Here is a 25,664-nt window from a genome sequence, read left to right as displayed (position 1 = left end):
GAGGAAAGGTTCATACTGATAGAATTCTAGTTAATAAATGCAGAAGGAATGTTGGCATTTAAAAATCACCATTTTAAGCACCTGATGAGGCAATTAACATAGGCAATAATCATTAGTGTCTGCTAAAAGTATTAGGTGGAAGACAGTGTGATGGTTTATTTTGTGTGTCAACCCGAATGGGTTCACAGGGTGCCCAGATATTTGGTTAAACATTATTCTGGGTGACTCTGTGAGGGTACTGCTGGATGAGATTAACATTTGAATCAGTAGACTAAGTAGATTGCTGTCCATAAAGTGGGTGGGCCTCATCTAATCAGTTGAAGGCCTGATTAGACTAAAAAGATGACTCTTCTGCAAGTAAGAGGGAACTCCTGCCTTACTTCCTTGATTAAGACATTGGTCTTTTCCTGCCTTCAGATTCAAACTGAAACATTGGCTCTTGGGTCTCAAGCCTGCTATCCTTCAGACTGGAACTTATGCCATCAGCTCTTCTGATTCTCAGGCTTTGGGATTTGGAGTGGAACTATACCATCAGCTCTCCTGGATCTCCAGCTTGCTAACTGCAGATCTTAGGACTTCTCATCCTCCATGACCACGTGAGTCAATTCCTTATAGTAAATCTCTATCTATCTATACTATTGGTTCTGTTTGTCTGGAAAACCCTGACTAATACAGGCAGGAAAGGGAATTTTATAATGGAGGGATCAGGCTGGTACCATCTGCACACACTTATCAATTTTAGCATCTTCTAAAACTGGGACACCAGACATCATGTACCTTAAAATGTGATATAACAGGAAATACTCAGCACTAATTATCTTAGTTTGTGTTGTTTAAGAAGCAGGACATGGAAAGAAGGATTTGAGTACACATTATTTATTTGGGAGGTGAGTCCAAGAAACACCATTGGTGAATGGGAACATGATACATGAAGGAAGTCAATAAAGCAGCCATTGTGAGTAACTCAGTTTAATCCCACTGAGTAACTCTAAGAAACAGTGTTGAACACATGCTTCAAAATATATTACCCGAGAGGAGAGAGCTGGGGAGTCATTATTCAAGGATGCCGCCTAGGGAGAAGAGTGTTCATCCCTTGGAATTTTGGATTGCAATGCCCATAGGTAGAGAGGGCACTGGTCCCAAAGAAAGCTTTCATGCAAATAAATGGAGGTATATTCACATGTGGAAGTCAAGATGATATTTTCTACAATAGCAAGGGCTGAGGGAATATGCATGCAGCACCAGAAGTATTTGCTATAACCATTTAATGAAGTATTCCTTAAAAAAAAAAAAAAAGCATGGGTGCATTTCTCTACTTTTTCTTTTTCACATAAGAGGATACTTATTTTTAAGAAGAGAAAAAAAATAAAGAACTCTACAAAGAAAGCCACACACACACACACACACACACACACACACACACACACACACGAAGAAAGAGAAAAAAAGAAACTATCTCCAGAGTACTACTATCATGGTGGAAAGGAAGAATGGTAATAGTTTTACTACTTGGCTAAGCTTTAAATCACACATACTTGGTGATAATAATATAAACTATGAATAAAACCTTAACAAAATTGCAGTATCACCACATGGAGTGGTTAAGGGGGTGAAAGAAGTGTGTGTGTGTGTGTGTGTGTGTGTGTGTGTGTGCGCGCGCGCGCGCGTGCATGTGTGCCAGAAGAAAGAGGGATAGATAAATCTTCATTTTCTATGGTGTGAAACCAATAGATACTGCTTAAAACATAAAGACCAAGAATAGCAATACACCTATTATTTCAAGATATGGAGATACGTACCAAGAGATTTACCTGAAAGATTTAAGAGTCTCTAGGGCAGGAAAATTGGGGGAAGAGAGGAAGATGACCAGGGGTTTGCTCTTTGTCTTAAAATTCCTTATAGCATTATTTGGCTCTAAACTATTTGGATATATAATTTTGACATAGACATACAAAAAAATTTTTTAAGACTGAATTAGAGGTCAAATGAAGTGAGCATGTGGGAACAGCCCTTAAGATGTTTGGCTTAGGGGCACCTGGGTGGCTCAGTCAGTTAAGCCTCTGACTCTTGATTTCAGCTCAGGTCAAGATCTCATGGTTGGTGAGTTTGAGCCCTGCATCAGGCTCTGCACTGACAGCATGGAGCCTGCTTAGGATTCTTTCTCCACCCCACCCCCCTCTGTCTCTGCCTCTTCTCTCTCTCTTTCTCTCTCTCAAAATAAATAAATTAAAAAAAAAATGTTTGGCTTAAAAAAGAAGAGAAATGAGACATAGCTGAAAGACAATACAGAATCAAGGTAGGATATTTAAAAAAAAAAAAAAAAAAGGCTAACCCAGAGCAAATTGTATGCTGATGAGAATGACCCAACACAGAACAAAGGTGACTGATGGATGGAAGCCCTTGGGGGTTGGAATCCAGGGCACAAGTGAAGATGGGCCTTTGACAGGGAGTAGGTAATTCCTGCAAAATACAGTAAAAGGAGAAGATAGGCACAGATGCCAACCCATTGTATAGGAGGTGGAAGATGAGGGACTTTCCACTGAGGGACTTTATTCTCTCAGGTAAATATGAGGCAAAGCCATTAGCAAGAGAGGACCCATACTCTGAGGACTACTGCTCTAAATAATGAATGTGCATTCCTAGATATCTGAGATACTGTCCCTCGTAACCTTGAATATTCCAAAAGTCATTCAAAACTGAGAAGAGCAAAGCAAATATTTTAATCTAAACCAAAGAGCTATAAAACTTGGGAACCCCAGAGCAAAGTGTATTTTAACCCTTTCAGGTACTCCCAGTAAAAGGGTAATAGTTACATAAGCTTGGTAATACCATCACTTACCTCACTAGTATTGGAGCATCAGTCTCAGTAGGTCATCTGGGATAAACAGAATTTAAAAGTTGCTGCACAAGTGGGGCACCTGGGTGGCTCAGTTGGTTAAACATCCAACTCTTGATTTTGGCTCAGGTCATGATCTCACGGTTTCTAGTTCAAGCCCCATGTCAGGCTCTGTGCTGACAGCTCAGAGCCTGGGGCCTGCTTCAGATTCTATGTCTCCCTTTCTCTCTCTGTCCCTCCCTGCCTTGTGCTCACTCTCTCTCTCTCAAAACGTAGGTAAATAAATATTTAAAAAATGTTTTTTAAGTTGCTGCACAAGCCAAAGGCAATGTGCAGTAGGATCTTATTCACCCTCCACGCTTCCTATTGTTAGTTAAATCCCCACCAGTTTCTCAGCAATTTGGAAGCAGGCCAGGATATTTTATTTCTGTCTGGAAGGAATCACTGCAGATTCTGGAAAATTCTCTTCCTCCTACTTACTACAAGTCTCTGGGGCTTGCCAAGAGATCAGTTTGTAGACAAGTTACCTCTCTAGTCGAGGCAATTCCATTTCTTCACATTTTGCGTTATGTGGGGAAGATACATGAAGGTATGTAAGGCATATCTTCTCCACCAGGGGGATTTGATTGAATAAAGAACAAGATAAGAGGGGTGCCTGGGTGGCTCAGTTGATTAAGCATCTGACTTTGGCTCAGGTCATGATCTTGTGGTTCATGAGTTTGAGCCCTGCATAGGGCTCTGTGCTGACATCTCAGAGCCTGAAACCTGCTTCGGATTCTGTGTCTCCTTGTCTCTCTGCCCCTCCCCTACTTGCACTCTGTCTCTCTCTCTCTCTCTCTCTCAAATATAAACATTTAAAAAAATTTTAAAAGGGGCGCCTGGGTGGCGCAGTCGGTTAAGCGTCCGACTTCAGCCAGGTCACGATCTCGCGGTCCGTGAGTTCGAGCCCCGCGTCAGGCTCTGGGCTGATGGCTCGGAGCCTGGAGCCTGTTTCAGATTCTGTGTCTCCCTCTCTCTCTGCCCCTCCCCCGTTCATGCTCTGTCTCTCTCTGTCCCAAAAATAAATAAAAACGTTGAAAAAAAAATTAAAAAAAAAATTTAAAAAGAACAAGGTAAGAGAAATAGGGCTGAAAAAAATCCCTGAAACTTCACTGATCAATTTCATCTAAAGCATTTCCTTGTGGTTATTGTCATTTGTTTCCTTAGGAAAAAAGCCCCCAAATAATAAAGTTCATAAGACCAGCTACTAAAAATTGTTATATTTTAGAATTATGGTTTGTTCATAATTCAGAGGAGATCTTTTTCACAGGGAGTGGAAATAAGTTGCTAAAATTCTAGGCTTTCTAATTAGACAGGTAAATCATGTAACTTCTGGGGTGGAGACAGGGGTGGGGAGTCAACTGGATAAATTCATCTTAAGGAATTCTTCCGGTTCTAAAATTATTCTGGGTTCTTGGGGCACCTGGGCGGCTCAGTTGGTTAAGCATCTGACTCTTGATTACAGCTCAGGTCATGATCTGACATTCATGAAATTGAGCCCCTTGTCAGGCTCCTTGCTGAGCATGGAGCCTACTTAGGATTCTCTCCCTCTGCCCTTCCCCACCTTGTGCACACTTGCTCTCTCTGTCTCACTGAAAAAAATAAAAATAAAATTATTCTATGTTCTTAATTTAGGTGTCATTTGAACCTGAGAACAATTTAATAAAAATCACAAGTTATCTTCAAGCACTTCACTATATGTGAAACTTTGTGTTAATAATTTCTGTGAAAGTAGCTGAGTAATAAGTAATGGGAAGCAGCACCAAACGCAGCATATATTCTTTTCCCTAGATTCTTACAGCATAATCATGATGAAACTCATCCATGTTGTTGCGTGTATCAATAGTTTATTCCATTTTATTGATGAGTATTCCACTGTACAGTGTTATGATTTCATTAAATTAACATTTGTTAAGCAGAGCACAGGGTGCTGGATGGTGACTTGTGGCTCAACAACAGAATACAAAAGACAGTGAAGTAAAGAAGTTTATTACTCATAGGTCCTTGAGGAAATACATGGCTCACTTGGAGGGGCCATGCTAGGCAGGGTGCAGGCAGAGAAAGAGGCAAGACTGGTTGGGGCAAGTGCCTCTATTAGGATCCCCAGGTGGAATGCTCTGGGGTTCCCAGGCTAACCCCAAACTGATCCATTCAAATCAAAGAGAGCAGGGTTTGGGTAAGCTCTGTTGGAGGGGGGGGGTCATCTAAGTGACACATAGGGGAAAGTCCTGAGAGGTTGGGGAGACTATTGATCACAAGGGCAGTTAGGGAAGTCATATCAGGAACTTACTTTTGCTTGTGACTCTGCAGGCAATTGTCTAGGGTATATGCTTGCATGAAGGACTAGTGTAGTTTAAGGTCCCTGCAGGTCCCTTGGGAAAACAAAATAGGTGCCAAGGCAGAATATCACGGAGTAGCTTAGCTGAACTCACAACATGTATATACCATGATTTGTTTATTCATCTGTTGAAGGTAATTTCAGTTTGAGGCTATTGCAAATAAAATTGCCATGAACATTCATAAACAAGTCTTTGTGTGGACATTTGCTTTCTTTCCCCCTGGGTAAATACCTAGGAGTATCAGTATCAGGAGGATGGCTGGCATATGTTTAATTTTTTTTGAAAAACAGCTAAAACCACGTTCTAAAGTGGTTGTACAATTTTATATTCCTGCCAGCAGTGCATGAGAATTTTAGTGGCTCCACATTCTTGCCAACAGGTTGGTCTTTTTAAATTTAGTCATTGTAGGGGTGCCTGGGTGGCTCAGTCGGTGAAGCATCTGACTTCGGCTCAGGTCATGATCTCATGGTTTGTGAGTTTGAGCCCCGCATCAGGCTCTGTGCTGACAGCTCAGAGCCTGGAGCCTGCTTCAGATTCTGTGTCTCCCTCTCTCTCTGCCCCTCCCCCACTCATGCTCTGTCTCTCTATGTCTCAGAAATAAGTAAACATTAAAAAAATTAAAAAAAATAAAAGGAACTGCACATAATCACTGTACTAGTTGGTAAAGTCATTCCCCATCAGGGGACAGGTTAACAATTCTGATGCTGCTGTACATGTGCAAGGGAATTAAACAAGTGGATGGCACAAAGTAGGAGCCAAGTTTCTCACCGTTGGAGTGAGATTCAGATAAACAAGAGGTGGGGGTTGGATGGGAGGAGGTAATGGATTTGGTAATGGATTCGAATGGAGACGTTGTAATAACTCAGGTTTAATTTAATACAGATGTAGATGATTACATATAGAAATATTTATAGATATGGGCATATACCTAAGTGATGTACATATGTTACTTTGCTCTGGAAGCTGAGAGGGCTCAGAAGAAACAATATCCCGGTAGCAGTGAGTATACCTAATGCCCAGATCTTGGTTTCTAATACCATTTCCAGTAAAAGGAACCAGAGTTTCTTGGAGAAATGGCTGATTCTAGGACAAGCAAAGAAACATGTAAGATGAGCCTGGAACATCTCAGAGTGTCAGAGTGTTTTTTGTTTGTTTTTGTTTTTTGAAGTCTATTTATTTATTTTGATGGGGGGGGGGAGAGAGCGAGCAAGCAGGGGAGGGGCAGAGAGAGAGGGAGGGAGAGAGAGAATCCCACGTAGGCTCCGCACTGTCAGGGCAGAGCCTAACGCAGGGGTTTAACTGACTGAGTCACCCAGGAGCCCCCAGAGTGTTTTTGAAGTACAAAAACAAAACCAAAAAAACAGCAGAATACCATATTCATGCAGGTCTGTCAAAGGAGCACAGGAGCCAAATGAAAGATCTCCCAACAGCCAAAGCTGGAAAAATTTGAGGAACAAAATAAATAAAGTAATATAGGATTATCAAAGGATAAAATAAACATCTCTGAGTCCAAACTGACAAATAAATGATTGAATATATGAATGAGTGGGGAAAGGAGACAAATCTCCCATGCAGAAGAATTCCAAATAATTTATGTCGATACTCAAATATCAAGGAGAGGGAGCATAAATTTCTACTCCTTAAATATGGGCTGTACCCCCTTCTTCTACATTATGGAAATAGAAAGCAAATGGGTAACTTCACAGTGAAGAAAACTGACAAATACTACCTCGGCCAGGTAAGCAAGATCAACATCAGCAGTGATAAATCATGTTGACAGGGTGCAGTCTTGGTATGAAGTGATGCAAATGACACTTTACCCCTGTGATCTTCCTCTGGAAACCCAAAATCCCAGTCGAATCATGAGGAAAAACATCAGGCAAATTCCATTAGACAGACAACCTACAACATACCTCACCAGTACTTCTCAAAATTGCCCAAGTCATCAAAAACAAGGCAAGTCTGAGAAACTGTAACAGCCACAAGGAACCTAAGAAGACATGAAACAACTAAATGTAATGTGGTGTCCTGGAGAGGGGCCCAGAACAGAAAAAGAAATCAGGGAAAAACCTAAAAACTAAGGAAATCCAAATAAACCAGTTAATAATAATGCATTAGTATTGATTCATTAAGCGTAACAATGTCTCATACAAAGATAAATGCTAACAATGGGGAAAGCTGAGTGTGGGGATATATGGGAACTCTGTACCACCTGTTTCATTTACCTGTAAATATAAAGCTATTTTTAAAAAATAAAGACTATTGTGCTTGCTTCAGCAGCACATATACTAAAAAGTAAAGACTATTTATTAAAAAAAAAAAAAAAGAATCTTGACACCCCAAAGCAAACATGTTTCTCTCTTTTGATAAATCCCCAAATGCTGGGCATCCACTGAGCTTGTCTGGACAACAGCAGGCAAATTCTGTTTATTCCTGGCATCTCAATTTTCTTCCGCCTCATGAGAATTGTGGCCATGCCCACTGAGTAGCTTGCTGTTTGGATCTCCTGTCAGTATCCTACATCATCTCACTAATGTTCTAGACATTATGTCTGTGGACATAAACTGAGTTTTCTGGGTGCTGTTCCCCACTCCTCTCCTAGTACCGTAGGGAGGGGTTGCATTTTGACTGCAACATAGCCTTAGACTAGTGGCCAGCAAACCTTTCTCCTCATTTTCCACTGTTCCCTAGAAGAACCCTGCTTTAGAAATTAGTGAAATCTGCACAATTCCAGCTTCCCTGGTGTCCATGTGCTCTTTCCTTCCACCTGCACCTTCCTCCTATAATTAATTTTCTCATTTTCCTTTCTGGTAGTCAATGGGGAAAAATAACATGTCCAGACTAGAATTTTCATCATATATTTCTGAGATTCTTTAAAGAAAAATCCTCACCTGTAGCCAGCTTCCTCTGCAGCTATTGATCAAAGAGTTTCCTACAACATTTGAAAACACTGAGCAGGTCCTTTGCCAGCTGACTCTGTCCTACCTGTGGTTGGCCCCACTGGTGGGAGCTCCTGCTGTGTTTGCATGCTTGCAAAAGGCCATGTCATACTGGTGCTTCTCCCCTGACTGTGCAATTGAACACACTGTTTTCTTATTCTGAATAAGAGAATATAGGTCTCACTCCCTGACATCATGTACTAATTAGGCTCTTTCAGATAGTAGGAAATGGAGACATGGGTGACTACCTTAGTTAACAGGGTTTTATCCTAAAGATGGGGGAAGAAAGGGAAAGAAGAGGAGCTTTCAGCAGCCACACAAATAGGATAAGAAAAATATATAGCACCCTAGTGCTCTGGAGAATGGAAAGTTATTTATTCTCTACTCCTGCTTCTACTACTTCTACCTCTACCAACTAACTGGTTTTCTCACAAACTATCCAAGTGACAGGGATCTAATTGGATCTCCTTATCACAATCCAATTTAGGCTACTCCTACTGGTAAAAGCTCCCATGCCAGGATATCTTTTAAGTTGCTGGCCAGCCTGCAGACAGGTGCCTCTAGGTCAGGTGTCTATCTGGAGTCTAATCACCTGCAACCAGGAGGTGGGGTTCTGTAGTCTAAGATACAACAATTAATTCATTAGAAAGCAGCTAGATGGGGGTTGTAGGTCTGGAAGAAACTCAGAATCATGTACTCTTCTCTTACATAATAGACCTATTTTCCCAAAGTTCCTTCTGTTGGAAACATTAATTCTTTGTAACCATCAACATGTGTTTTGTGGAAAAGGGTCCTATGATAAATCTGGTTCAACAAATATTTATAAGTGATTACTAAATGCCAGGCACAGTTCAATGCACTTAAATGTGTGGGAAATGTGGGTTAAACTAAGTTTTTATATGGCAAAATCCGAACTGGTTTTAGCATGCCATTATAAGCTCAAGAGAAGGGCTATTGTTTGCACTGTCTTTCAAATTTTTTAAACCAGGTTCTCTTTGCTGAAAAGCATTTCTTAAGCCTCAGATTACATGAAAGATACACCCTGAGAGATACTCAATTTTACAATTGAATTTCCAGAAAATGATGTTGTCAAGGGACACATGTGCTGCAGTATCTAGTCTCCACAAAGTACCTCCTCTCCCCTGAGGAACACCTCTCCTGGTATTCACCTCCTTGTGTGCTCTTCTCCCACCCTGAATCTAGGCTGACGCTATGACTCACTTTAGCTAATAGAATGTAGCAGAAGTGACTGTGTCAGTTCCAGGCTTGAGCCTGACAATTTAAGAAATCTGGCTGCCTTGCCCAAAGTCCTGCAGTATGAAGAGGCCACATGGAGAAAGAGAGGCTCTGATACTACATGGAAAAGACCAAGGAATCTGACCAACAGGGAGAACCAAAGCCCCAAATATCTGACCGCAATGGAAATATATGAGGCAAACCTCATCATTTAATCCATCCTAGCTAAAATGGCAGACATGTGAGTGAAGAAATCAACCTGGACATTCTAGTCCTAGTAGTGAAAGCCATAGCCAAATCCCAATCCACAGAATTGTGAGGCATAAGAAATGGTGGTTGTTTTAAGCCACTGTTTGAAGTAGTTTGTTAGATAGGTAAACAAAAATATATAAATAATTTGAGGGCCTCTAGGGTGGTTCAGTCGGTTTTGCATCCAACTTTGGGTCAGGTCACAATCTCACGGTTCATGACTTCAAGCCTCACATCAGGCTCTATGCTGACAGCTCAGAGCTGGAGCCTACTTTGGATTCTGTGTCTCCCTCTCTCTCTCTGCCCCTCCCCCATTTGTGCACATGTGTGCTCTCTCTCTTTCTCAAAAGTAAATTTTTAAATTTATATATAAATCATTTGAAAAATTATTGCATAAAGTTAACATATTGTGACTAAATTATATTTATAAATACAGGTATCTTTCAGAAATGACCCTTTTTAAAGAAAATACAGGTATTTATTTATAAATACTTAAAGAATTTTACTGTTTACTATAATCACTTGCCTTCTTTTAATTTTGGAAATAACCATTTTCTCAGTAAAAATTAAAAATCAAATAAAAGAAGTTTTGAAATATTTAATCACAGAAATGCCAATTTAACTGTGCATATACTTCTTGCAGTAAACAAAATTAGAATACTTTCATACAATAAGGAACTAAGAAAAAATTGAATTGAACTTGAGGCATCCATTTGTTTATAATTGGCAAATCTAATTTAAAAGCACATCTGCTCCATTTAGCCTGCAAATATCAATAGCAATTAGGGAATTATAAATTCCTAATATTAAAACAAGATCCTAATGTCAGTCAGGGAATATTATCCTTTATTTACAAGCTTGGGGACACTAATTATTTACAAAAGATAAAATGTTCAACACAATTCTCTTTCTCTCCTCCTCCTTTTCTCTTTCCTTCTTCTCTGCCACCCCCCTCATCCCCAATTCTTTTCTCCCTGGATGTCCAGAATACTGAGTTGGCCACACTGGTTTGAGTGTTTGTGAGGTAAGATTCCAAGAAACCCATGCATTCATATCAAACAAGCCAATCAGAAGCCCAGACCTTGTGTTATTATGTTGTAAAGCAGGAAATCACCCCCACCTTAGTATCCATCCCTTTCTAGGTTGAGCAGGCTAGCAACGTAAGATGCATAGGATCCTAAAATCAGAGCTCTTCACTTCTTACATAGCAGTTGTATTCTTGGTTGACTTTACTGGACACAACTTCCAGATAGTCACGTGAAAATTATTCCATACAGATATTTTAGTAAATGAAATTCGTAAAAGCAGAGTTGTAGAATAAGAATCTAAATATTTAGGAGTGAGTTTTTGTTTTGGAATTATGAGAACACATTTCAAGATGATATGAAAAGACACACTATGTCAGTATGTCTAATGACAGTATGTCCAATAAAACACAGAGTTAATGTTAAAGGAAAAACTGGAATAAAAGAAGGCACTGTGGAGTATCAGGGACGAATCTCTTCCCACTAATGTGTCCTAGTGCTTGCTATGTTTGTGTCCTCCCAAAATTCACATGTTGAATCCTAATCTCCAAAGATGATGGTGTTAGGAGGTGGGGCCCTTAGGGATTGAGGTTATGAGGGGGGAGCCCTCATGAATGGGATTAGTGTCTTATAAAAAAGACCCCACAGAGATCGCTAGCCCCTTCCACCATGTGAGTGCACAACAAACAGACACTAGCTATGAACCAGGCAAATGGCCCTCACTGAAAGGCAGCTATGCTGTAGCCTTGACCTTAAGACCTACAGCCTCCAGAACTGTGAGAGATAAATGTCTGTTGTTTATACCCCCAGTCTGTGATATTTTGTAATAACAACCCAAACAGACTAAAACAGTGCTTATTTCTATTGTTTCTCTAGGGCCCCTATTTATGTCTCAGTTTGTAATTTATGCAGAAACGCAACTGGAGAACCAGAGTCCATAAATATTCAGGCATAGTACCTTTAATGAAATATTTCCTCCAAAGATATAAACTGGTGACAGTGGTCTCTTTCCTTCAATATAACAGTTGCTCTTAAGATTAGTATAGCAGGATCTGATTTCTGATTGGAAGACAAAGGACAGTTAAAACCAGGCATTGCAAGCTAAAAGATGAAACAAAGTAGAGCAGAGTACTATTGTTACTTGATAGAACTCACAAATTCTTACAGAAGACCCAGAGATAAAAGTGTAATACTCCTCTGTCAAATATGTATATACGCTCCAGCATTTACCTTGGAATAATCAGATGTAGGGAAGGACTAAAAGGCCAAACCTAAAGAGAATGAAGCCACACATGTTAAAAAGAAACAAAATAAATGCAGTTAACATTATGCTGACATCCAAACACTGGGTTGCAAGAAAGAGAAAAATAATTCTCTATTACATTCAAGAGTTAATCTGGACAAAGCAAAGATACAACAAAATATGTGCAAGTATGTTTTATCTCTCATCAAATCCTACAAAGGTCATTTTCTCTAAAGAGAGGAACCCAAGATGAATAAAATCTTTGATATATTTACTCTATTTTCCCTTACTCTGTGTGTGTGTGTGTGTGTGTGTGTGTGTGTATGTGTCTGGGGAGGGGGGGAATGGGGTGGGTATACACAGTTTGTATAAAAACAAGGCCAAGTTTTTTTCATTTGGACATTGAGTAGGAGGTACTACAAATGTTTGTTAAAGCAGAATTTTCAGGAAAAAATCTATGCTTACCAATTAACTTTTTTTTTTAATTTTAATGTTTATTTTTGAGAGAGAGACAGAACACAAATGGGAGAGGGGCAGAGAGAGAGTCACAGAATCTGAAGCAGGCTCCAGGCCCTAAGCTGTCAGTACAGAGCCCGAAGCGGGACTTGAACTCACAAACTGCGAGATCCTGACCTGAGCCAAAGTTGGATGCTTAACTGACTGAGACACCCAGGCGCCCCACCAATTAACTTTTTTTAAATGTTTATTTATTTACTTTGAGAGAGAGAAAGTGACAGAGAGGGAGAGAAAGCATGAGTGGGGAAGGGGCAGAGAGAGAGAGAGAATCTTAAGCAGAGCCTGACTGGGGGCTCGATCCCATGAACCATGGGATTGCGACCTGAGTCATGAGTCAAATAGATGCTCAACCGACTGAGCCACCCAGGTGCCCCAGCAATTAACTATTTTATTTAACTAACAAAATTAGTCAAGTCTTTTGTTTGAAAGCTACTGAAATCATTTAAATGGATTTAAGCTGAAAATGACTATTGGCACAGCTGGTTCTAGGTGTTCAAGGGATACTTGGACCGTTCCTATCTATTCCTTGGCTCTACTTTCCTCTGTGTCATCTTTACACTCAGGAAAGTTTTTATCAAGAAACATCAGTTTGGTCAGCAGCAACTCCAAGGCTTATGTCCTAGCCTAGCAACCACAGAAGAGAAGAACCAAAGAGAAGTCCTAGGAAGTGACCTGGGACTGAGTCTCATTAGTCTGTCCCAGACACTGTGCCTACCTATTCCAAACTAATCACAGGGCTGGGGAGGAGGGACGGTATATGGTATGTTCTGTGGCCAAACTGAACCGTAAGTCTTCTGGAACTTAGGCAGGAGTAGCAGAGTAGGGATGTTATCCCCACAAAACCACAGAGAAAGACAGGGGGAAGGCATGACTCACTGAGGAAAGCTGTGGATTCTTGTACCAATATAAGGTGGGATAAATGAACATTTGGCAACCAACATCTTCATATTAACCTACCTATTTTTTTTTCTTTCTTACAAAAGAGCACACGGTAAGTGGGGTGAGGGGGCCAGCTATTTGCACTTAATAGTTCAATTCTAGACGAGGGAGAGTCTTATCCAGTGAAAATAAAAACAGATTCAAGAAAAGGTTAAGGACTATGGAAATAACTAGGTCTCAGAGAAATGTACCACCTGAGCAGCTAGTCAAAGAATCATACTACTGAGGTTTTGAAGTTGATTCCCTTTGTGTGCCTTTTCCGGTATACCACCACCTCTCAAGAACCCTTTCTCTGGGCATTTTCCTGCCTTTTGATCCACTTGCACAAGGCGGAAGTCAGAATACTCACTCTCCCACACTCAACTCACAGCTGGGTTGCAGGCATGGAGTCTAGGCTTCTCCAATCACACACACCCCAGTGAGACGTCAAACCAGAAACGAGCTACATGACTAGACAAGGACTGCAAGAAATCCTTTTTTGTTTGTTTGTTTGTTTTTGCCAAGGTGACAGCTTAAATGTTAACTTTCATTGAAAGAGGACTTTAACTGCCTTCATTTTGACCTCTGTACTTTTTAAGTGATTAAGTTCTTTCCAGCTTAACTTTTAACTCAGTCAAAGGACCTGTTGGGCAAAGTGTCTCTGATGGGAACCCAAACCACCCCTCGAGCAATAACTGACCCCAAGGCAATGATCTACCTGACGTTTACTGCCACCTGCATATACCCACCAAACTTTTCCTTACATAAATTTAGAAGTATTTGAAGACAGTCTTTGAGACATTATTAATCCCCTGTCTTCCCCACATTGGCCTCACCGAAGTAAATTCCTTTCTTGTTTCACTATTACTCATCTCTCTGCCTTTGGATTTTGTCAGCAGCAAGGAGCCTAACCTGGTCTGTTTCGGATCCCTGGAGCCAGGCGCTCTTGCACCCTTGGGCCCCGGTTACATCATGATCAGAAGATAGAAGTTCTGGCATCTCAGGTGGAGAGTGAGCGGCCTGCACTACAGCATCTGGTTTCGTCAGAGCTGTTACTGGCACAATCTCACAACATGGCTCAGGCGTTGTTCTGAAGTGCATAGCCTCCCAATCTGGCTCTCTAGTCCTCTAACGATTCTCTGAGCTATCTACTTTCCTTTGAGAAATGTTTGTTTTCTTTTTAGTTTTTTTAAGTTTATTTATTTATTTTGAGACAGACAGACAGACACACACACATACATACACACACACACACACACACACACACACGCAACTAGTGGAGGAGGGGCAGAGGGAGAGGTAGAGAGAATTCTTAGCAGGCTCCGGGCTAACACAGTGCAGAGCCTGATGTGGGGCTCAAACTCATGAACTGTGACATCATGACCTGAGCGGAAATCTAGAGTCAGATGCTTAACCGACTGAGCCACCCAAGCACCCCTCTCTTTTCTTTCTAAACTAGCAAGAGTATTTGTATTTTGTCAAACTAAGACCCAATTAATACAGTGACTCTATTAGTTGGCCAGTATTGCCATAATAAACTGCCATACCTCCACAGATTGGGTGGCTTAAACAACACAAGTTTATCTTTCTCACAGTTCTGGAAACTGGAGTCTGAGACCAAGGTGTTGGCAGGGGCAGATTCTTCTGAGGCCTCTGTCTCCTCAGCCTACAGATAGCGGCATAGATCACTGTCTCTGTGCATTCACACAGTCTTGCCTCTGTAACCATCTGTGTCCAAATCTCCTCTTAAAAGGACACCAGTCATACTGGATTAGGGCTACTGTAATGACCTCAATTAAATTAATTACCTATTTAAAGACCTTATCTGTAAATATAATCACATGCTGAGGTACTGGGGTAGGACTCCAACATACGAATCGGGTATGGGACACAGTTCAACTCATAATAGTGACCAAAATTGGGTTGGTGATCAGAAAGAGGATCGAGTGGAGGAGACAAAGTTAATCACTACTACTAAAGAAGTCAATAAACATACTTTACAAATAAGACTAGAGTACTGTAATATTTGTATATATACTGAAGTTTGACAAGAGTATAGCATAGATGTAAAAGGGAAAACCGAGCATTTGTTAGATGAGTTTATTGGTGCTAACACCAGCTCCAGATAATAAAAATAATAAAACTAAACTTTCCAGCTAATGTTATATAGTGACTTCAGTCTAAATTCTGTACTTATTTTTTTAAAGTTTATTTGTTTTTGAAAGAGACAGAGAAAGTGCAAGCAGGGGAGGGGCAGGGAGAGGAGAGAGAGAATCCCAAGCAGCCTCTGGCTCTGCACTGTCAGGACAGATCCCAGTGCGGAGCTCAAACCCATGAACCATGAGATCGTGACCTGAGCTGAAATCAAGCGTTGGTGGTTTAACCGACTGAGCCACCCAGGCACCCCTGTACTTATTTTAGAAAGAGCAGGGGCACCTGATGGCTGTCAGTTAAGTTCCCTACTTCAGCTAGGGTCATCGTCTCATGGTTGGTGAGCGCGAGCCTCATGTTAGGCTCTCTGCTGTCAGTGCAGAGCCTACTTTGAATCCTGTATCCCTCTCTCTCTGTCCCTCCCCCTCTTGTGTTCTCCCTCTCTCTCAAAAATAAATAAACATTAAAAAAATTTTTTTAAAGAAAGAAAGAGGAATAACACATGGATTAAGAACATGGACATTGGAGCCAGCCCTTTAGGTTTAGACAAATCACAGTTTGTACCTCAATTTTTCATCTTTAAATGGGAGATACTAACAGAGTAATTATAGAAGTCAAAGGTGTATTACATGAAAAGCACTTAGAATCTCTGGCACTCACTAAACACTCAAGTGGTAGCTTTTATTATCTAAAAAAATCCCTCAACAGTTGCAAACACAAAATACATTTTATTTTTTTAAGTTCACATACAATACATTTCAATTACCAGTTGCTCTGTTCTCCTACCTCTTCAAAGACTTTACCCTCAACCTTTTCCTCACATTTTTATTCTTCCTAAAGGATCCTGTGTATTTGCCTTTTTCTTGTTCCATTGTCTATCCTCATTCATTTGCTGTCCTCACATGTATGTACACACACATCTTTAGTAACCTCCTTCTTTCTTAATTAAAAAAAACTCTCATTTACCTGAGGAAACTCTCTCTTGATCTCTGGCTCCAATTTCAAGAGTCACAAGATCTTAACTACGTTTTAAAATAATCTGTTTAGAGTACATTAATTTTATGGGGCCAATTCTAAAGGTGAACACTAGATGGCAACATTCCTAAATTGTGCTGTTTTCCTAAGGCTTGGTTTCTGAAGTCTCAAAATGGGAGTGTCTAATTCTTGAATTTCTTAAACATTTTGGTTTTGTTTTAAAAATTGAATAATCCTTTGGATATCTCCATAAAGGAACTCTATAGGGACTCATTCTTGAAAATTATTTATTCCTGTTTATACTTTGTATGGCCACTAACTTTTACCTTTAAAAAAAAAAAGTATGAATCGTGCTGGATTTTTTTCCTTAAAATAATGCAATATAAGTTGTGTCTATTTATTAATTATGTCATATTCTGTTTGTGGCATTTTAGGTAAATTTAGTCCTTTTACATAAGTAATAACTTTTTATTTCATTTCACAGGGATCCAGAAATGATATTTTACATGATAGACATAACAGATTTTTTACATAACACATTTTTCCCTTTTTCTATGTTTGTCTTATGGAACTTTGAGTTCAGGGACTGGAAAATAATAGCTGTGACTTTCCTGATAGTGAGGATGAGAGAGCAGAGGTGCATTTTTTTTTTTGAAAAAGGAATTATTATATAAATCTTCTGTCTAATTTTACTTAGGAAAGTAAAATGTTAACTGGGATTTCATCTCTTGTAAAAAATAAAATTTATTAAATAAAATTACATTTTATTGCTGTTAAGGCAAGAAGTTTTTAATATAAAGTTCATTTAGGACTCCAAGAAAAAAATGGACAGATTGTGAACAATACAAAAGAAGAAATGAAAAAAGCCAATTACCACATGAAGAAAATTGAAAATCGCAAGCATTGAAAAAAAAGCAAAAATAAAATTTTCTTTAGCCAAAAACAATGTTTGGTTCACCCCCACCCGGCCTCCTTATAATGACTATAAGAGAGAGTATAGTGACAGCTTGAGTGCAAATCCCAGCTCAGAAATCCACCTGCTATGTGACCTTGATCAAATTTTTTGACCTCCCTTTGCTGCAGTTTCCTGATCTGTGAAATAGGATTAATCAGGAAAATGAGGGCTAAATGAGTCAATACAAGTAAAGTTCTTAAAAGAGTACTTCACTGAAATGGTAATACTTTGGGAATATGGGGTTAAATACAATATATTACTAAAAAAATTTTCAGAGTATCTGGCACATACGTGTTTATCTAATGTATGTAGCAGTTATGTTAGCATCATATAAATGCTACCTAGTATAACTTTTGTAACTAAACCATAGACTGGAGTATTGGGTATAGAATATATACTGAAATAAATAATTAAATTATTTAACTTACAATGGAATTAAACAATGAAATTAAAGATAAGCAGGCAAAACAAGACTAACAGGAACAGTATGATCTGAAAAAGAAGTAAAGTGTTTTCTAGAAAGATAATTGTTAAATTGTTATTGAAAAAATCAATAAACAGATTAAACAGGTTTCAAGATACATAGAAATTTTAAATTCAGATACATCAGTAATCATCATAAACATAAATGAACTAAACTCACCAGTTAAATAATGGATTGTTCAGTTGCATTAAAAAATCCAGCCCCCCCCCAAAAAAATCAAGCCACATATCGTTTAGAAGAAAGGAGCATAAAACATAAGGATATATAAAAGTTGACAGTAAAAGTAAATGAAAAGATATACTTGACAGGTACTAACTAAAAGAAAGCTTCATGACATGTTAGCATTAAAATAGGTTTATAACCAAAGAGAACCCCCCCGAAAAAAACATTATTAAGGAAGACTGAGTCCATCAAGAGGGTATAAGAATTTTAGGGGTGCCTGGGTGGCTCATTTGGTTAAGCATCTGACTTTGGCTCAGGTCATGATCTCGTGGTTTGTGAGTTCAATCCCCAGGTTGGGCTCTGTGCTGACAGCTTGGAGCCTGGAGCTTGCTTCAGATTCTGTATCTCCCCCTCTCTCTGCCTCTCCCCTGCTTGTGTGCTCTGTCTCTCTCTCTCAAAAATACACAAACATTAAAAAAAAAAAGGAGGATATAAGAATTTTAATTTTGTATGCATCTGATAAAAGAGGTTTAAAAACATAAAGCAATAATTAATAGAGTAACAGGAAGAGATTAACAAATCTACCATATAATCAAAGATTTCAATATCCATCCACTTATTTTATCCAATAAATATGTTTGAGTGCCTATATGCTAGGAATTCCTACTCATTAGTGATACAGCTATGAATAAAACAAAATCCTCAAACTTTTGTAGCTTATGTTATAATGAAAGGAGAGAGCAAAATATACAAATAAATACAATAAAACCTTGTAAAAATATACCCAAGATTTCATGAATTCTGAGATTATAGAATGGATGATTTGCTTCCATCTACCACTCAACCCCACAGCTAGAACAAAGGGAGGAAGGAAGATAAAGTTCTTATCTTCTGAGGTTGGGAAATGGTATGGGCACAGGTAGAGTGGGGAGCCAAGCAGAAAAAGAGCACAAAACCCAGAGGGGAGGTGGAGTTCGAATTCTACTTGCTCAGTAATCTCCCAACTCAGTATTCCCAAAATGGGCCAAAAAAACTGGCATGCTGGAGCCAGGAGTCCAGCTTCCTGGAATCATTGATGTTTTCCTAAAGGCCAGTCAGCTACAGACCCTGAGTCACTCCCATCAGTGTATAAACTGGGGTGGGTAATTAACCACCAGATGGTGCCAAACTGCAAGGGGGACCGGGATGGAAGTGGGCAGTGAGGCGACAGTCCCAGTGCTGTGCAGGCTCACCTAGTCGTTTTATTAATCTTACACTGAAAGACAGGAAAAATAAATCAGAGACAAAAGATTGGAAAAGAAGACAAAGGACTTTATTATTTCACAAATGATATGACAGTCTATAAAAATCTAAAAGACAACTTATTAGAAATAGTAAGAGCTTACCGTGAAATCAATATGCAAAACTCAGTTGCATTTCTATAAAATCTAATAAGTACTCAGCAAACATTTCTATAACCACAAGCACATAAAAATGTAATTTAAAAATATATTCCATTTAGCTCAAAAATGAGATATTCAAAATTAAATCTAATAAAAGATGTATAAGGCCTATACAGAAAAAAAAAACCTATAAAATATTATAAAAAGACATTCAGAAGACCTAATAAAGGGAGAAATATGCTATGTTTGTGGAAAGGAAAGTTAATTTTTTAAGAGAATTCTCCCCAAATTGCCTTGCAGAGTTCATATAATTCCAACCAAATATCAACAGAGGTTTTTGTGAAACATGACAGCTAATACTGATATTTATATGACAAAGGGAAATATCCAAGACACTCATTAAATATTTTTTAAGGTTTATTTATTTTTTTTTATTTTGAGAGAGAGAGAGAGAGAGAAAGCACATGCACAAGCAGGGGAGGGGCAGAAAAAGAGAAAGAGAATCCCAAGCAGGCTTTACACTTTGTGAGAGCCCGAGGTGGGGCTCAATCTCACAACTGTGTGATCATGACCCGAGCCGAAATCAAGAGTCAGAGACTCAACCGACTGAGTCACCAGGCACCCCTCCAAGACCTCCTTAATAAAAGGTGGGAACTTGGCCAATAAGACACTGAAGTCATGATAATTGATAATGTTGCTTTGACAAAGGGAAGACCAAATGACCAATTGAACAAGAGAGCCCAGAACGATCTAAGACCATATGGAAAGTTGATATATGGCAAACATGGCCCTGCTGATCAGTGATTAAAGTTCATACTTAGATTAAATAAATAGATGAGTTTATACTGATAATAAATAAATAGAGATGAAGGAAAAGTTTTTCCTTATAGTAGAATCTCATGCAGAAGGAATGATGGGGGTAGAAAATCATTTGGCAAGCATTGTAATAATAATTGACTTGGCCAAAATTGTCAATGGATGCCAAAACTATTGGGTTGAAATTTGATGAAAAACAAGATAGTTACACAGTCTCAAAGATCTCTCCACAGCGGTGCCTGAGTGGCTCAGTTGGTTAAGCATCTGAGTCTTGATTTTGGCTTAGGTCATGATCTCACAATTCAGGAGTTCAGGAGATCAAGCCCTACATCAGGCTCCATGCTGACAGTGCAGAGCCTGCTTGGGATTCTCTCTCTGTCTCTGTCTCTGTCTCTGTCTCTCTCTCTCTCTCTCTCTCTCCATCTCTCTCTACCCCTCTCCCACTCATTCTCTCTCTCTCTCTCTCTCTCTCTCTCTCTCTCTCTCTCCATCTCTCTCTGCCCCTCTCCCACTCATTCTGTCTCTTTCTCTCTTTCTCAAAATAAACAATAGAAAAAGATCATGGGGCACCTGGGTGCCTCAGTCAGTTAAGCATCCCACTTCAGTTCAGGTCATGATCTCATGGTTCATAGGTTCAAGCCCTGCATTGGGCTGTGTGCTGACAGCTCAGAGCCTGGAGTCTGCTTCAGATTCTGTGTGTGTGTGTGTGTGTGTGTGTGTGTGTGTGTGTGTGTGTCTGCCCCTCCCCTGCTCGTGCTCTCTCTCTCTCTCTCTCTCTCAAATAAAATAATTTTTTAAATCTCCCCACAAACTAGTTATTAACTACAAAGAGGGAAAACAGTGCTTTTAAAATGGATAAATCTGGAAGACATCACCTTAACCAACTAATCCAAGTTGTCATCACCAAAAATGGGAAAACTGACCTTATGGTTTTCCTGAGTGTTGCACTGAAAAGGACATTAATCCTGCCAAAAATCCACAACCTAAATCTAATTAAGAAGAAACATTCTACAAAAAAATTATGAAAGAAACCCACACTGAGAGATATTCACAAAATAATTGTTCTGAACTGTTAAAAAAAAATGTGAAGGTTAAAAACCACAAAGACTGAAGAACTGTTCCAGATTAAGTCCAGACAGCTAAATGTGATGTGTGACCCTGGACTAGATCCTGTGGTGGAGTGTGGGGTGTGGGCATAGAGGGATAGAGTAGGATGGCTCTAAAGGATATTTTATTAGGGTAACTGGTGAAATTTGAAAGCAAACTTTGATTAGATAGAGTAATGAAGCAGTGTTAGATTTTTTGATGTTGATAACTGAATGTTTTTAATCCTTGTTTTTAGAAAATGTACACTCCAGTATTTTAGAGGCAAAAGAGCATGCTATCTGCAACTTCTTCTCAAGTGGTTCAGAAATAATAATAACAACATGCGTAAGAGAAAGAGAAGGAGAAAACAAATGTGGCAAAATGAATCTGTATACAGGAATTTTTTATAATATTTTAAAAACTTCAGCGTTTTCAATTGTTTTGAAATAAAAAGCTAAAAAAATAGCAAGGAAATGATAAATACAAAATCTCTGTAAGTAAGGGGAGGCCAGAGAGGGGAGAGGGAGGAACACAGGTAGATGCAACACTACTGATTATGTTCTAGTTCCTAAATTAGAGGATGGGATTATGGACATTCATTTTATTATTTAGCTGTAATGATGACATATATTATATATTTGTGTACATATCAAAGAATATATTTTAAAAGATAATAAAGGGGAAAACAAAAACATAATAAGGCATGAATCGATGTATGATAAGTTATGTGTATGTATGACCCGCATGCCCTTGAGCATGGTTCTTTCCCTTCCTGAAGTTCACTTTTCTACCCACCGTGTAGTTGTGTTGTGAAGTGCTTGGTAGTAAGTGCTCAGTAAGTGACAGCTGCTGTTATTTTCTCTGATAGGTGGAGATAAGGGAAGTACACCCTCCAGCACTAGGCTTGGTAAATACGATTGAGGTTTAGAATCATCTTTATGGCCAATTGGAAAGGAAGGTATCTAGGGAGTAAAACCGAGCTAGTGTTGGAAATCCCCAAGAGAGCCAATGAGCTTTGTGTATCTTTTTCCAAACTGCGCTCCATAATCTGGAAGTAAGAAGTGAAAGAAAAAACAGATATGTATATCGGAAGGTCTAGAGGCAGGTCACTGATGCAGAAAAGTGTATTGACCAGGTTTAACTGGTCAGGGCATCCTGCCTCAGCAGTAAGCTTTCTCTTATCTAAAATTCGGAGAATTTAGGAGACTCTCTTTAGTGGAGGTGGAAGATACAAAGGGAGCTGGGAATTTAGTACATTAACTAGAGACTGTACGAAAGCACACCACGCAGAATAATGATTTTCCCAGTGCAGAATAAGTGAATCCATTCTGACCTTTATTTTGCAGCACATAAAAAATAACTCTTACAGGATATATGTACACACTGTTTGGACAATTTTCTTATGGCTTACCTACTTTTTATATACCAGAGGCCCTGAGTAAATTGCAAAATACGACAGAAAAGCAACAACCAAAAAGCAAGCAAAATGTATTGAGCAGTCATTTCATTGAAGGATGGCTCTGCTGTAAGGGATACAGTAAAGGAGCTGTGATAAGCTAATCCATAGGTGATTTAAAATTTAATTTTTCCATAGTAATGGCCTTATAAAAATGAGTATATATATACCACACAGCTAACTTCAGCTTATCATGTGTGTAACTGAATTCATCAGGTGTGAACAGTAGAGCAAATTTGATGATGCTTATGCGTTTCTAACGGTCAATTCAGTGAAGAAAATCAGTGATATCAATTGTCATCTCAAACCCTAACTGTTTTTCCATTTAGATAGCATACAGAGATAATTTGTCACCCTAACTTACTAGAAATATTGCCTAAAAATGACCATCCTAGCTGTTGGTTTATAGGAGGTGCTTTTGGTTACTTGCTTTGGTGTTTAATTTCTTAAACATTCACTACTTAAATTATATATCAACTATTATCACCTTATTTTTATATCAATATAATACATATTCATTAGCACAGTTTTATTTGTTATTTCTCCTTTCCTTGCTTCATATACTATAAATACACTGACAATTCCAGAGATGAAGGCAGGTATATGTAGTATTAAAGTTAAGAATTTTATTTTATTATTATTATTTTTTTTAAAGTTTTTTTTTTTTTTCCAACGTTTATTTATTTTTGGGACAGAGAGAGACAGAGCATGAACGGGGGAGGGGCAGAGAGAGAGGGAGACACAGAATCGGAAGCAGGCTCCAGGCTCTGAGCCATCAGCCCAGAGCCCGACGCGGGGCTCGAACTCACGGACCGCGAGATCGTGACCTGGCTGAAGTCGGACGCTTAACCGACTGCGCCACCCAGGCGCCCCTAAAGTTAAGAATTTTAAAAGAAACTCGTTACAAAATTCTTGCAGTTATATGTACAAGAATTGGTAACCCAACTATTGCCTTGTTTTTACTGTGACAGCTTTACATCAGCCAGTATATTCTCCAAAAATATAATCATGTAGAGAAGCTATGATAACTAATGTAAATGTCCTAAGAAATGCGATTTTAGAGGACCTGGAGAATATGGGGAGGGATGGTATTTGCATAAGACTTGCTTAAGACATAAGAATGTTGTATTTGAGTCAATGTAATAAACTGATAATGGAGAAGCACCGGTGAAAGGAAAAGGTTTTCAAGAGAATGATAAAAAGTCATGTGTGAACAACTAAAAATCACATTTTCAAAGGCAGATCAAAGAATGATAATTCTAGTCTTATTTTAATCCTCATGATAAAAAAAATGACTCAATTCATTACTTATATTTCTGCCAAAATTATCTTTGAAAACAGATTCCGTAATGAAAGATAAAGAAAGAAAATAATGCACTATCACAGGATTTTAAATAGAAATGGGGATTTCTGATTCAATAAGGTGAACAGAGTGCATTACTTCCATTCTCTCCTGGATGCCTATTAAAATAACAATATTTAAAATATATTTTAAAAATATAATAATATATGTAATATAATATAATATATATAATAATATATTTAAAATATATAGCTCTAAAAGATTAAAAAAAAAAACAGGACACAGTGGGTAGGAAATATCACCATGTTTTGGAGAGTGGAAAGCTGATGACTTAGAAGAGTAGGAGAAGCTGAACCTGAGTTTCTTCAGCAGGAGGAAAGAAAACCAAGCAGCAAATGCTCAAGAATGGGGTTTTGCAGAAGGGGAATGTGAGGTAAGAGAATCATTTGAAAGTTTGCCTAAGAGACACCTAGATCTCAAAGAGCCTGGTGACTTCCCCTCCCAAATTCTCAGACTTAAGGTTGATTCCTTATAGAACATGAGTCAAAAAGGTTTTGCACTTAAGGACAGCAGGTACAGAAAAACTCAAGGAGTTGAGGGGCTAAAAATAGGTCAGTTAAATGGAAGTCTATGTATTTATCAGAGAAACACACCCTCACCCACCACCAGTTCCCTTTCCCTATCCAGGTCCCCACCTGCAGCCAGACACAAGACTTGAGTCTCTTTCCGGGCAGAAACTGAATGCCCCTCAAAATATTCTGCAGACTCGAAGCCATTCTTAGGCATGCAAAATGTCAAACAAATAGCGAGAAAACCTATAAAGAAGAAAACATGATTCTCAAAACAAAGGATCCAAAAGAGAAGAGGATGAGAAGATTTCCCAGGATAACAGCAAAAAGAAAATGAGGAATGACAAATCACAAAATGGGGCTAGAAAGCAATCAGTCAAGATTGCAGTAGGGGAGCAAAAGTTTCTGGAAATAAATTATAAATGGAATTCAGATTATCTGACAAATACTGGGTTATATGAAAAGTTATCTAGATGACTACCAAATGAGTAATTGGCACAATGACTCCAGTGGAAAATCAAGGAAGTATAATCATGGTACACTACTAGATCCGGCAGTGAAAAAATATGTAGACAATCAAAATAGTGTAAATACAGAATAAAATATAGACAAATATGTGTTTGATTATACTGGGAAGTTGGAGGGAAGGGAGGCTAAATCCTCATTTATCAATGTAAAAAGATCAGTAGATCACATATAAAATGGATGAATCAAGGGATGCCTGGGTGACTCAGTCAGGTGACCATTTGACTCTTGATTTCAGTTCAGGTCATGATCCCAGGGATCCAGCCTCCCTTTGGGCTCTGCACTGAGCACAGAGTCTGCTTAAGATTCTCTCTCTCTCTCTCTCTCTCTCTCTCTCTCTCTCTCTCTCTCTTTCTCTGCCCCTCCTCTCTGGTCACTCTTTCTCTAAAAAAAAAAAATTATTAAAAATGGCTGTATCAAGATATAACAGCATAAACATATAATTCTTAATGTAGAAAGA

General features: G+C 38.9%; 1 protein-coding gene across 1 annotated transcript in view; it reads left to right on the top strand.

Annotated features, from left to right (window-relative positions):
* The first annotated feature begins 417 nt into the window (after nt 1-417).
* SGMS2 (sphingomyelin synthase 2) overlaps nt 418-25,664 on the top strand; it is a 173,020-nt gene continuing 147,773 nt past the window's right edge. The window contains exon 1 of the mRNA XM_040476701.1: nt 418-596. The gene's annotated coding sequence lies outside the window, so the exon portion shown is untranslated. The remainder of the gene's footprint in view (nt 597-25,664) is intronic.

This window comes from Herpailurus yagouaroundi, unplaced genomic scaffold (assembly GCF_014898765.1).
Source record: "Herpailurus yagouaroundi ecotype Mexico unplaced genomic scaffold, PumYag 28, whole genome shotgun sequence".
Lineage (NCBI taxonomy): Eukaryota > Metazoa > Chordata > Mammalia > Carnivora > Felidae > Herpailurus > Herpailurus yagouaroundi.
Note: the sequence above shows the minus strand (reverse complement) of the source record. Positions and strands in the feature narration are given on the sequence as shown.